Source organism: Callorhinus ursinus, unplaced genomic scaffold (assembly GCF_003265705.2).
Source record: "Callorhinus ursinus isolate GAN/ISIS: 27379988/994484 unplaced genomic scaffold, GSC_fseal_2.0 scaffold10, whole genome shotgun sequence".
NCBI classification, from domain to species: Eukaryota; Metazoa; Chordata; class Mammalia; order Carnivora; family Otariidae; genus Callorhinus; species Callorhinus ursinus.
The window spans coordinates 86,396,453-86,403,772 of NW_027397072.1; the positions used below are offsets into that span (position 1 = coordinate 86,396,453).

Consider the following 7,320-nt stretch of genomic DNA (forward strand, 5'->3'; position numbering starts at 1 on the left):
GTTTTATTTAAGAAATCTTTAATCCACATAGTCTGAATTATTTCTTTGGTTGAAACAATACAGCTTAATTGGAAGAAACTGGAAATCCACTTCATAATACAGGATATATAGATGTATATGGTACAAGTACGAAGGGAAGTGTGAAGTTGTCATGCACCATTTGGAAAAAGTCTTCTTTTTTTGGTATTCAAACAAATCTCAGTTTTAATAAGATCCTCTACACACACATTTGCTACTAAAAATTGAAATAGCACATCAAAAAATTTTTATTACAATTCCAATTTTTGAAAACCAGAAAATCTAGCATATGCACCCTGCCCTAATTATGCTCTAGCCAAGCCACCCAATGTTTTCTATGTATTCCTTCTGCACAAGTTACTTGGCTTCCAATTTTTATTGTTAGGTTTTATCTTAATGACTTCAGGCTTCTCAAACACATAGGCAACACTCAAAACCTATTAGTGCTTCCTTGGGTCAAGTCAAAAGTGAAACTAACATATACTGAAGTCTCTCAAATGCAAACTACACGATTCCTCACCAATTACTGGCATCAAGGTAGAAAAGATACAAAAAAGACAGAGCTCTGGGCACCTGAGTGGTGTAGTCGGTTAGGTATCCAACTCGGTTTCAGCTCAGGTTCAGATCAGGAACTCCTGATCTCAGCATCGTGCAATCCAACCCCTAGTGCAGCTCTGTGTTCAGCATGGAATCTGCTTAGATTTTCTCTCACCCTCTCTCCCTTTGCCCCTTTCCCCTGCACATGCATGCTCTCTCTCTCAAATAAATAAATAAATCTTAAAAAAAAGACAGAACACATATCATAGATTATCAAAATACTATAGTTTGTCCTAAGATAGAGCAGATTTCCCAAGCTGCTGCATAATGATCCTAAAATTACTAGCAAGAAAAAACAGTACAAGAATAAGGTTTATGTTTACATCGACTCCTTGTCATAATTATTCTTCATGCTTGGTATCCTCAGATACATTCTGTATGATACAGGCAATAATGACAGCTACATTTAAATCTTTCCATTCTTGATTCAACCTCAAGTTCCCTCTGCTGTAGTTCTTTTTTGAAACATAGAATGCTGTTTGAGGTGGTGCTGGTATTTATTTATTTATTTTTAGATTTATTTTTGATTTATTTATTTGAGAAAGAGAGAGGGCATGAATGTGTGTGTGGGAGGGTGGCATGGGAGGAGCAAAGAGTCTTAAGCAGACTTAGCACTGAGCACTGAGCTGGATGCCGGGCTCAGTCCCATGACCCTGAGATCATGACCTCAGCCAAAACCAAGAGTGGGAGATTTAACTGACTCTGGCACCCAGGCACCCCGGGAGTTCTGGTATTTGATAAATCACATCATCCTTTCATCTTCTCTTTCTGAGCAGTTAACAATGTCCTTACTCCATACCTCCTCCTCCTGCTGAGCTTGCAGTCAACAAGCCCCTGTGGTTTCTTCTCTCTGTCGGCTGTTGGGGTGGATATTCTGGTAGAGAGGAAGCGAGTTTGATACTAAGGTTGAGAGTCAATTTACTAAGGTTCTTTATTAATACTTCTGAGATAGTTTGAGAGTCTGAGCCTTCATGGGAATTCTCTTCACTGGCCATCTAAGAAGGTTCCAGGGCCCAGTTTGGGTAAAGCTTCTTCGTCAAATCCACCTAAAGCCTAGTCACAGACCGAAGCTCCTCCTAGAACTTTGTATTCCAGTAGGAGGTGATGCTCACTCTCAACTTGCTACAAGTTGGAAAGAACTATATCTATATAGCCCAGAAAGAGTGAGAAAAACCCAGACTCCAAGAAACTGTGGCAAAAAAAACAACAAACCTGAAAAAAGTATTCTTTTTTTATCATGTTATGCTAATCACCATACATTACATCATTAGTTTTTGATGCAGTGTTCCATGATTCATTGTTTGCGTATAACACCCAGTGCTCCATTCGGTATATTCCCTCTTTTTTTTTTTTAACATATAATGTATTATTTGTTTCAGAGGTACAGGTCTGTGATTCAACAGTCTTGCACAATTCACAGCTCTCACCATAGCACATACCCTCCCCAATGTCTATCACCCAGCCACCCCATCCCTCCCACCCCCCACCACTCCAGCAACCCTCAGTTTGTTTCCTGAGATTAAGAATTCCTCCTATCAGTGAGTTCATATGATACATGTCTTTCTCTGATTGACTTCTTTTGCTCAGCATAATACCCTCCTGGTGGAAAAAGTATTCTTAAAGCCTGTGGTTGGGTGCCTGGGTAAGAAGAGTGAACTCTGCCTGCCAGTTCATTAGCATAATGAGGCCAAGCACATTCTGAGTGCTAGTCCTTAACAAGGAATAAAAGGGAAGAAGATTTTGCTTCAGGTGATCCTAAAATATGGTAGAGGTGGTCTGCAGTACTTCTGGGGAAATAGCTGATTGACACAAAAAAGAATTATATGGCTTTCTCAGACCTTTGTGCAATTTTGTTTAACCACTCCATGAAGCCTAAATGCTATTAAAAATGCCTCAAAGGGAATCAGGGAAGGTTTGTGCAGGCAAGAAAAGATCCTGTCAAGCTGAAGAAAAGGCTGGTATTTTGTATTACCCTAGTGTTTGTCTTAAAATCTAGAAATTTTAGGGAAAAATAGGTAGAAAGTTTGAGAAATCAAGTCTATTTTTTCTTTTTGCATTTCCCATGGAATCAATATTTCTGCTTTTAGTCGATAGAAACCTCTTGATTCTGACGCTTCTCTGGAATGTTCTGTGAATCACTCCATGCTTAGTTAACATTCATTAGCTTTTCTCTATAAAAGCCTTAGAACCTTTTGTGTTTTATCTACTTCAAAAATTAAACTAAAACAGAATAACTATTGAAAATCTCCCATTTGTGAATCATTTAACACTTGAATATCAGTAGGATTATGCCCTTATGTGTGGAATGATCTTAAGTTACAAACAGCAGTCAATCTTTCTGCCTGCTTTGGGAACAATGCCAATACCATGTGACTGAGGCTACCCCAAGAACGGCGATTGCCAGCCAGGGGCTAAAATGATCAGATTCACCATAGATGTGGTTAGGAAGACAGGGCCATCATTTCCATTCTACAACAGAGCAACTGAACCAGGGAGGACAGAGTTAAATGTGAAAGTTGGTCACAGACCCCAGCTCACTGGAAACCTGGTTATTCTCTTGGTAGACTGGTCAAGACCTCTTACCCCAAATTTTGAATTACAAGAGAACTCTCTATATGAGCTATGAGCTATCTTATCCATTATTTATGAAGTTATTAGACTAGTTATTGTTATTATTATTACTAACTGGATTGCAACTCAAAGAAACTTGGGGAATATTTTAGGACACAAATAAGAAGGGATTGAAAGAATTTGTACTGAAAGATTAAATGCTGGTACGAAGAAAAAGAAGTATTAATCAGAAAGGTTATGTTTCAGTAAAATGTTACCTTTTTCTCAGAGGATGGTTTGTGACGGTCAATGCCATCTAACCTGTCCAAGAACCCCTTTTCCTGTAGCAGACATGATCCTTGGGCAGGGCAGAATGGAGTTTTATGAGATCTGCTTTCTCCTGTGCATCATGTTTAAAGTTTCTTTCTTAGAGGGGAAAGAAGCACATCTGTGAGACCTGGAGTGGCCACTGTAAGCCCAGCATCCACAAAGGTGTCACCTCCAATAGTGATGGTGCTGTGCTGATGGTGCTAGAGAGACAGAGGTGGAATAAACGCTATTGGTTGTGGGTCAACTACTTGCCCTTGACTTTAGGTTTTATTCAAGTCAGTAAATTTTCACTGAGCACCATCTATGTGGCATGCACCATGTGAGCTGTGTGTTGGACATAGGCAGGTGAAGAACCCACAGTCCTTCTTCTGGAGGAGCACACAGTCTGATGGTGAGCCTATCACACAGGTGGTTTCCATCCAGTGTGGCAATGGTAGAGAGGTTTCCCCTGGAAAGGGCCTAGGGAAAATTGGAGGCAATCCACATCTCCGGATTGGGGGGTTCAGAAGAGCCTTTGCAGAAGAGGTGATGCTTTAAGATGGGTTTTTCACAATGAGTTAACCAAGTGGATAAGCTAAGAAGAGCAATTCAGGAAGAAGAAGGAGCCTGGAAAAACCTGATCTACAGGCAGCTTGGTATTACTAAATTTAAAAGTGTAAAGTAAAGGGGCACCTGGGTGGCTCAGTGGGTTGAGCCTCTGACTCTTGACTTCAGCTCAGGTCATGATCTTGGGGTCATGAGACGGGGCCTGGCATCAGGCTCTGTGCTCAGAGCACGGTCTGCTTTCCCTCTTCCTCTGCTTCTCTCCTGCTTGCACACACTCTCTCTCAAATAAATAAATAATATCTTTTAAAAAAACTGTAAGGTAAAAAACAAATGTAGGATACAGGGGCCAGGTCTATTTTAATAACAGGCTATTTATAATATTTCATCTAAAAATTGTCACAATATGTAATCTTTGCTAAACACTTTGCTGAAATATTTAACTGTGTGATATATAGAGAATCTGCATTATGAGATGATGCCATATTCTTTACTATCTAGGACTTCCAAGGAATAACTAGCTAGCTTCAATCACCTTGGGGTTTGTTTCAGCCATTTAAATGAATGTTTATAGAAATGGAGGTGGCCAATCAGTATGGGGTCAGTGGCCACACATACAGAGTTGCTCAGGAAGGTGGGGAGGGGTGTGCAGGGTGAGGACGTATCAGTGTGGGAAACACCATCTGAAAGACCATCTCTCTAGTTGCCATAGGAATAAACAAATGACTAAACGTATGGATGGTATGGATAATCTCATTCTTCCTATGTGAATTACCAAGGTTTTACAAGGTACTTTGACATGAAAGGAGGATATTGGGAAACCAATCAGTAGGTGGATGTGTCTGAAGTGGAGGTAAGACTCTCCTTGGGTGCCACACTAAAGAAAGGTAGCCACTTGAGATAGTGCTTTATCCAACTGAGCTCTCAGTCCCTTCTCACTTGGCTGATGAACCTAATCTATGGGTTTCCAGAATTGGCCAGAGCCAATACAAGGATAGTATCAACATCTTGCTGTTTTGTTCTTCTCATAATTACTTGATTAATAATGATGACTGAGCCACTTCAAACTGCATATGTCTCTTGTCTGCATTATTCCTTCCCCGAATAGTGCAGAAACTCTGATACCTGAATTTCACCCAGTGTATTATCAACTCACAGTTATTCAAGTTTTTTTTAAAAAGAAGGTGTATAGTCCCCAGCTAAAGGGGTGTTTTGGACATCCTTTTGTTTTTACATTCACTCCCATCTCATTCCTATGTTCTTGGGATATCTGTGCTCACAGCACAGAAATACCATTATGCTCCTTTCTTCACTGGAGTTAACAAACAAAATTAACAAACTCTCTGGCCTGTGGGCCAGAATGTATTGATCTGCTAGTATCCATATGTACTAGCACATCTTATAGAACTGTTTGTTGTCTTGGATTCATATTCAGAGCATTATATTAACCCATGTTTACTGATTTGTATTTAGTGGCTAAATGTTGAAATACAAGTTAAACTACTTGATTATATCTATTGTTTTTATCTATAGTTCAGGTAAGACTTTGCCACCTGCTCTATAGTGTGGTTGGGCTAAACCATCGTGCATCAATTATACCTAACTTTAAATAAACTATAATTTCACATTTTTATAAGGTAATTTCTAACTCCTACTATTCATTATGTATGACTGGAGATTCTTCAGTCTTATGCTATTTTCTCTTTCTTTAATAAAGTTAAGAAGAGTGTAATTTGTACAATTCAGCTAAGTTTTCACTGTGGACTTGCTTCCAGATTATCGCCCGAGGCCCTGAGCCCATCGTGCTACCTTACTTTTGCATAGTACTTTGTATGACTGAATAATGTGATTCTATAATACATACATTATATTGTAGTTACTGTAGTTTTTCAGAGAATAATTACTAAAATTTCTTTGTATTGCATTTTATACAGTGCCTTTCACCTGTGCTGTTTAAAACAAATGTGTAAGGTAGGAGGAGAGAAATAATTGTCTCTGTTTCACAGATCAGGAAATTTAAATTCAGAGAAGTTAACTGTCTCCAAATCACATGGTACATAAGTTACTAAGACTTCCATTCAAATGTCTTTATTTCTGGTTCATTGCTCTTGTCAGTATTCCCCTATGCTCATATGATTTATTAGTTACTCAGTGTATGTTTGTGTGTGTTTGGGGCTGGGGGTCTATCTGGGGAGGCAACATCTGAGGTTTCCCATGAGCAAGCCAGAAGTGCCCCTCTGCTGGGATTGAGGTGCCGTCTGTGCTCTGTTACTCCTCCGTAGTGCCCGGGGCATGCCCGAGGTGATTCGCTTCTGAAAGAAGATGCAGTGGAGGCATCTTAGGAGCAGCATGGGGATGGTGGCCATGAGAAGTTCACATGCCACTTGCCAGATGCTGCAAAAGGCAGCTGGCAAATCCAGCTTAACAAGGGACACCTGGGTGGCTCAGTCAGTTAAGCGTCCAATTCTTGATTTCCACCCAGGTCATCATGATCTCAAGGTCATGGGATCCAGCCCAGAGTTGGGCTCCATGCTGAGTGTAGAGCCTGCTGAGATTCTCTCCCTCTTCCTCTGCCCCTCCTCTCCTTGTTCATGGCCATGCACACACACCCACTCTCTCTCTAAAAAGTAAAAATAAATAAAAATAAAAGTAGACTTAACAGTAGCAGCCTCCATTGTCTAATGCTGGGGAGATCATTCTCTCATTGTCTCTTTTTTTTTTTAAAGATTTTTTTATTTTTATTTGACAGAGAGAGAGAGCACAAGCAGGGGGAGAGGCAGGCAGAGGGAGAGGGAGAAGCAGGCTCCCCACCGAGTAAGGAGACCAATATGGGGCTCGATCCTAAGACCCTGGGATCATGATCTGAGCCGAAGGCAGATACTTAACCATCTTAGCCACCCATTTTCTGATCCACAATGGTGTCAAACTCTACAGGGACAAAACAGGAGAGGGGAGAGAAGGCAAGAGAAGCCTTATCTCCCTCAGGTCCAGGAGCCAACACAAGTAATGCTTTCCTTGACCCTGTGGAAAATCTCTAAGCATTTTGGAATATTTTACATTAACACAAGTACCTTATAATTCTTACTAGTGTCCTCTCTCTCTCTCTTTTTTTAATGGTCACATCTTGATTAATGGTGCTTTGTAAATAAATAAGTAAAAAAAGAAAGACATGTAACTTCTCAAATGCCTTCTGAGAGGTTCTTTGCTTATGAAAAAGGGAAATTCAATTTATGATTTATTTTTATTTCATTATGTTCCCCTGCTGATGGCTGACATTCCACT

General features: G+C 40.1%; 1 pseudogene; it reads right to left on the bottom strand.

Moving 5' to 3' along the window:
- Nucleotides 1-934: 934 nt before the first annotated feature.
- Nucleotides 935-3,519, bottom strand: LOC141373646 (developmental pluripotency-associated protein 3-like; annotated as a pseudogene).
- Between the last annotated feature and the right edge of the window lie 3,801 nt (nucleotides 3,520-7,320).